This window comes from Trichechus manatus, unplaced genomic scaffold (genome assembly GCF_000243295.1).
Source record: "Trichechus manatus latirostris isolate Lorelei unplaced genomic scaffold, TriManLat1.0 scaffold00059, whole genome shotgun sequence".
Classification (NCBI taxonomy): Eukaryota; Metazoa; Chordata; class Mammalia; order Sirenia; family Trichechidae; genus Trichechus; species Trichechus manatus.
In genome coordinates this window covers 14,135,920-14,143,017 of record NW_004443995.1, presented here as the reverse complement: position 1 = coordinate 14,143,017, position 7,098 = coordinate 14,135,920, and the positions used below count along the sequence as shown (strand labels likewise).

General features: G+C 36.4%; 1 non-coding gene and 1 pseudogene across 1 annotated transcript; both read left to right on the top strand.

The window, feature by feature from the left end:
• Positions 1-1,541: 1,541 nt before the first annotated feature.
• LOC101360852 (60S ribosomal protein L23a pseudogene) overlaps positions 1,542-7,098 on the top strand; it is a 9,357-nt pseudogene continuing 3,800 nt past the window's right edge.
• LOC111821029 (U6 spliceosomal RNA) lies at positions 3,765-3,871 on the top strand. The gene has a single exon (XR_002824515.1). It is a non-coding gene; the product is annotated as a U6 spliceosomal RNA (small nuclear RNA).

Genomic DNA, 7,098 nt, shown 5'->3' with positions numbered 1-7,098 from the left:
TTTTTTTTTTGATTTGGCTATGTCTGAGCAGGCAGGCTGTTTGTTCTTCATTGTTTGCTCATCTGTGGGCAAGATACTTTTTGCCTCCTTCTCCAATTGGCAGGGTCATTCGCTCAGATATGGTATAGCAGGGGAGGTCTAGCTGAAGAGGAGTTGCTGGGATGGGTTGTTTGTGGCACTTACTACAGCCACCAGGTCGGGTTGGTAATCAGTGCAGGGCAGGTTCTAGTAGGCTGCGCCTGTGCTGCTTGGAGGTGTGATGTTAAGTGCACGGTGCAGGTAGGCAGGATGGGGGGGGAGGTTGTGATATGTGGAGCTAAGATGGGTATGGGAGAGAGGAGAGAGGAACAGGAGCCAAAAACATACAAACAAAAAAGAGTGCTGTTGGAGTGGAGAGATGAGAGACTATGAAACAGAGAAAAAGAAAAAGGGGAAGAAGAAGAAAAAAAAGAAAAGAATGAATAAATAAAAATTAGGAAGAAAAAAGAACAGCAAAGTTCCCAGGGATCCCACTGGTGTGGCTACGGAGGTCTGGGGAAGTTGTTCCCAGGTGTTGAATTACAGCCTGGCTCAGAGGTGTAGAGGTGTCACTCAGTGCCAGGTATTGAGGAGACAGGAAGAGAAAGAAGGTATAGAGAGACGAGAAACTGAGTAATGAAGAAAGACAAAAAGGGGAGAAAACGGAAAAGAAAACAAATTTTAAAAAAAGAACAAGAAAACCCCCCAAAAAATTAAAAAAAAAAAAACCCACAAAAAAAGAAATGTTCTCAGGGATCCCTCTGCTCGTCTGTGCATGCTGAGGGGGTAGGTCCCAAGCTGCGCAGCACCACCTGGCCAGAACGGGCTCCCAACTCAAGAAAAGAAAAAGAAAGCAAACAAGCAATTCAAAACAAACAAAGAAAAGCCCCAGGATCCCACCAGCATGGCAGCACAGACTGGGAAGCAGTTCCACACTCGAACAGAGTTCCACAGCCCCTCAGGAAGAAGCAAAGATGGCACACGGAGCCATGTATTTGAGCAAAAGGAGAGGGAAGTGGTGAGAGTTAAGGAAGAAATCAAAAGAAGCAAAAAAAAGCAACACCAGCAGCCAACAAATGGCACTCAGGGAGTCGGCCAGTGTGAGTGGGTAGTACCCAAGCAGCCAGTGCTTCCCAGCCAAGAGACTGTGGCTGTGGGAAGCAGAGGAGACAGAGTCGTGGTGAAGAAAGGTGGGGGGTGGGAAAGCATATATCGCCAGTTACCAGTTGTTCTGTCTCTTGCTGGAAGCTCCGTGAAGCTGCTTTCTCATATCCCTTATTTGCTGGTCTCTGATAGGAGTCCAAGATGGCAGATCTGTGCTGCATTAGCTGATAAGGGACCTCTGTATGTATGTCTCCTTGCTCTCTGTTTTCTGTCAGTTTCTTATTCCATTTGGTGCTTGGCTGAGTTCTTTATCTCTTCATTTGATGTTTAGGGTTTTAGGATTGCTGTTTTTTCTGTTTGGCTTAGTTTTTTGGGTCTTTGCTGTACAGGGACGGCATGGTGTTTTTGCCTAGAGCACCATGTTGTCGGAAGTCTCAGTTTTATTTTTAAAGCAAAAAGTGTGGAACCTGAAAAGACTATCATTAAGTCAGGTAGGTTATACAACAAGACCTATAGACTTTGATTTTTATGTAGTTCAGAATTTTCATCAAACAGCTTAATTGTACTCATTGACTGTACATTTCACATTAATCAACCACATATTTGGATTGGAGGTTGGATTTTGTTTTTTTTTTAATGAATGAGCATTATAAAAGCCAAAATTTGGCTTCTATCTGGTGATGCTATGTGTATCAATTGGCAGACACCTACTTCTAGAAAACAGTTCTAGAATTCTCCTAGTAGCCTGAACAAAAGGTTGTGTGTAACTGTGGGTTTAGTCATTCTACCCAGGAGGTGCCTTGATAGGTCCTCAGATTTTAAGTGTGTCTGCTATCTATATTTGGGAACCACTCTTAAGTGCAATGAAGAATTTTAGTAAGAATTTTCAGATTAGGTGATGAGGTTGGAATATATTTTCTTTTCTATTTGAAAACATTATAGGTATATTCCGTATTCTTCTGTGACTTGCTTTTATCTCTCTCACTTATGTTTTTAAAATTCATATATGCTGTTCATTCATTTTATTGCTGTAGAGTTGTCCATTGTATTTCTACAATTTATTTGCTTACAGCATTCTTAATGAGCATTTGGATTGTTCTCAGGATTTACTATCATGAACAATGCTGCTATAAGAGTTCTTGTACACACCTTGTAGTAAACAAATGCAAGAGTTCATCTAGAGTACATTCTTAGACATTGAATTCCTGAATGAGGGGGGTATCTATCCTTAAACTTGATTACACAATGCTGAATTGTTTCCAAAGAGCTGTACTACTTTAAACTCTCAACAGCAGTGTATGAGATTTCTCACAAACACTTTGCATCTTCCAACCATTTAATTTTTGTCAGTCAGGTACCTATAAAATAGTTCTTATCTTTCTTCCATGCCTTTCTTTATCTCTTGAATTGTTTTAAATGTAATACTTTTATAGTTTATTTGTATTGTTCCATTAACTCGTTTTTCACAGAAGTTTGTTTCCTCAAGTACTTTGTGACTTTTTATTTTGAGGTTTTCTTCAGCAGAAATTGTTCTTTTTTCCTTTCTTTTCAGGTGGAAATCTCATGCACCAAGAGTTGTGAAAGTGTTTCTATGATGTAATTTTGTGTTTCTATCTGCTGGGACCACTGATCCCAGACCAGTTTTTACATTATTATTTGAGAAGGATGCCTTGGACCTTCATTATCTGCTTGCATATTTACTGTTCTGTCATTGAAATCCTTACTTATTTCGGACATTTGAGGATTTCCTTTTCCTTGTTTTGTACTGGGTTTTGTGATACTTTTGATGTTGTTGTTTTGTGTTATCAAATGTTTCTATGTTCTTGGAATGAGAGGGAATATCCATGCCAGCTCAATATACCATCTTGCTAGAAATTCTGGTCTCATTTGTAGTATTTCTTGTCCATGCAATAGTAATTTTTTCAATTTAAAATAGTTTCAGACTATAATTTGGTTTCCAATAAAATTTGACCACAGGGATAAGACGGACTTGAATACTGTAGTTCCTATAACTATCACTGTAATTGCCAATTAATTAATTGGCATCCTGACTTTGAAATGAGTCTCATGAGTCTTTTCTAAAGAAGAGAGTCAGCTCTCAGGGTACACATAAAATCAACTTCCTAAGCTTGCTAGTCTAATGCTGGACTTTGATAAAATATCCTAATATCATAAATGCTCCTCTTTGTAGTTTCTTGGGACACAGCCTGACTATAGGTAATTTTCTCTTATAATAACACCCTAGCATATTAGTTACTTGCATAGGTATGCTTAACATCTATATGCCCTAAGGTATGTCCGGGCTTACAGTGTTTTAGTTAACATTGCTCAAAATCCTAAGGTTTTGAAAATTAAATTGCAATCATGTGAAATTTAGCATAATTATATTTAAATGTAATTTCCTTATTAATGGAGCCCTGGTGGCACAGTGATTAAGAGTTCAGCTGCTAAACAAAAGGTTGACAGCTCAAATCTACCAGCCACTCCTTGGAAACCCTCCGGGTCAGTTCTACTCTGTCCTTTAGGGTCGCTATGAGTTGAAATCGACTACCTGGCAATGGATTTTTGGGTTTTTTCCCATTAAAAAATGGTAATGAGATTATATAGAACACATTTTTTATAACCCCAAAAAGTACTTAGCAGTGCTCGCTTCAGCAGCACATATACTAAAATTGGAAAGATACAGAGAAGATTAGCATGGCCCCTGTGCAAGGATGACACACAAATTCCTGGAGCATTCCATATTTTTTCACATAACAATGTACTTATAAATTTTTGTATGAGAGACTAACTTGAATTGTAAACTTTCACTCAAACTACAACAATAAAAAAGAGTAACAAATCTTATGGACTAGAGAAAGGAAAAACTAGGGTAGATAAAAGTCGTTTTGAATATTTTATTTTCATGCATTTGTATGTTTTCTGTTATATTTATTTTTTAAAGATATGAAAGCATAATTTCTCCTATTCCACACTACAAAATAATGGAACACACTCTCTTGCAAGGGTCAGAAGTAAATTAATTTTATTACTTGTAACAACCTTTGGGAGCTGAAACTAAGAATTTTTTATTAAAGATTGTTTTAAACAATTGAGAAGAAGAATAAGCAATAGAAGCCATTTACCTTAGATAAGGAACAAGTCTCACTAGTGCTCAAAGCCAAATATCTTCTCTGTATTAGTTACTGTATTTTTTGCAAATAATGCACCCACATAAATAGCACTCCCACATATATAATGCATATAGTGCGCCTAGAAAAATAATGCATGAAGGCATTGTGCGGTTGGTAAAAAGTATAATGCATGCATTAGTTGTGTAAAAATATGGTATTCTTGAATGTGCTCTAGCCACAATTGAATGTGTAACATGAATTTTCATGGTAAGGGAAAATTAAATTAACTTGTACCTATAATCTGTTATGCTGCATGGCTCAACACTGTTTGTCTACAATGATTATCTAGTTGCTGCTACTCCATCACCTAATTTCACACATTTATTGGGTGCTTGTTATGTGTGAGACACTATGCTACATACTAAGGGAGCACAAATATGACCAAGAAAAAGTGTCTATCTTCCTATAGTCTAGACGGGAGGCAGATATTTAAATAACTAAACTATATGATGTCTACCATAAACTCACTTTATATATAAAAACCAAGAAATGAAACTCGTTGCTGTCGAGTCAATTCTGACCCTTAGTCACCCTATAGGTCAGGGTAGAACTGCCCCATAGGGTGTCCAAGGAGCGGCTGGTTGATTTGAACTGCCAACCTTTTGGTTAGCAGCCTGAACCCTTAACCACTGCACCACCAGGGCTCCACACTTTATATAGAGAGACTAAAAAACAACAACCAAAAAAAAAACCCGAACCTATTGCCATCGAGTCAATTTTGACTCATAGCCACCCTACAGGACAGAGTAGAACTGCCGCATAGGTTTCCAAGGAGCAGTTGGTGGACCCAAACTGCTGATCTTTTGGCTAGCAGCCGAATGATTAACCACTGTGATGCCAGGGTTCTATATAGAGACTAAGGTAGGTTAAAAGTAAAAGAATAGAAAAAAGTATACTATGCAGAGAATAATTAAAAGAAAGCTAGATTTTTCCCTATTAACATCAGATTAATAAATGTCATACAAGGGAATCTTACCATGTGACTAGGGCATTGGAGTCAATTTATCAAGAAGACATAACAATCCTAACTATATATGCACCTAATAACAGAGCTTCAAAATATATAAAGTAAAAAAAATTATAGAAATGAAAAGCTAAATAGAAAAATTCACAATTATAGTTCTATATTTCAACACACTGCTCTCAGTAATTGATAAAACATGTAGAGAAAAATATGAGTAAGGATACAGAATACTTAAAAACACTATCAAGCAACTTTACATAATTGATACCTATGGAATACTTCACCTAGAATAGAATATACATTCTTTCCAAATGTAATGGAACATTCACCAAGATAGACCATATTCTGGACCACAAAATAAATTTCAATGTATTTAAATTAAATAAAATTTTACATAGTATGTAATTTGATGTCAGTGGAATTCAATCAGAAATCAACAATAAAAACGTATCTGGAAAATTCCCAATTATCCAGAAGTTAATCATCATACTTCAAAATAACTCATTGTGTTGAAGAAGAAATGATAAAGTATATTAGAATATATTTTTAATGTAATAAAGATGAAAACACAAAATATCAAAACTTTTGGGATGCAAATAAAACAGTGTTTAGAAGGTTATAAATAGTTTTAATATCTATATTAGAAAAGAAATAAGGCCTAAAATCAGTTATCTAAGTTTCCATATTAAGAAACTAGAGACAGCAGAGACAACTAAAAGCAAAGCAAATAGAAGGAATAAAGATAAGAACAGAATCAATGAACTAGAAAATGGAAAAATAATAGAAAAAAAATAGAATCAAAAACAATTTCTTTGAAAAGACCAATAAAATTGATAAACCTCTGGCCACACTGACAATGAAAAATAAAGACAATATAAATTATCAGTATCAAGAAAGAGAGATGGAACATCTCTACAGGTCCTACAACAGTTAAAAGGAATCTCATAAATAATTTTATGCTGATAAATTTAACAATGTAAATGAAATGTACAAATTTCATGAAAGACATAAACTATCAAAGCTCACTCAATAAGAGATAGATAACCTGAATATCTATTAAAGAAACTGAACTTGTAGTTAAAAACCTTCCCACAGAGAAATTTCAAGGCCCACATGGACAATTCTACCAAACACTTAAGGAAGAAATAATACAAATTTTACATGAACTCTTCCAGAAAATAGAAGAAGCAGGAACACCTCCCAACTTATTCTATGAGGCCAGCATACCTGGACAACAAAACCAGACAAATATATCACGGAAAGAGGAAACTAGTGGCCATTATTCCTCATTGGCTTAGATGCAAAAATCCTTAACAAAATACCAGCAAATTGAATTCAGCAATATATAAAAAAAGAATAATACATCATGACCAGGTGCTGTTTAACCCAGGAATTCCCGGATGTTCAACATTTGAAAATCATTCAATATTATGTACTATATAAACAGACTAACAAAAACTATATAATCTTCTATCTCAACGTTGTTGTTGTTAGGTGCCATCCAGTTGGTTCTGACACATAGAGACCCTGTGTACAACAGAATGCAGCACTGCCCAGTCCTGAGCCATCCTCACAAACATTGTTATGCTTGAACCTGTTGTGGCAGCCACTGCGTCGATCCATCTCATTGAGGGTCTTCCTCTTTTTTCACTGACCTTCTACTTTACCAAGCATGATGTCCTTCTCCAGGGACTGATCCCTCCTGATAACATGTCCAGAGGATGTGAGATGTAGTCTCACCATCCTTGCTTCTAAGGAGTATTCTGGCTGTACTTCTTCCAAGACAGATTTGTTTGTTCTTTTGGCAGTCCATGGTATATTCAATATTCTTTGCCAACA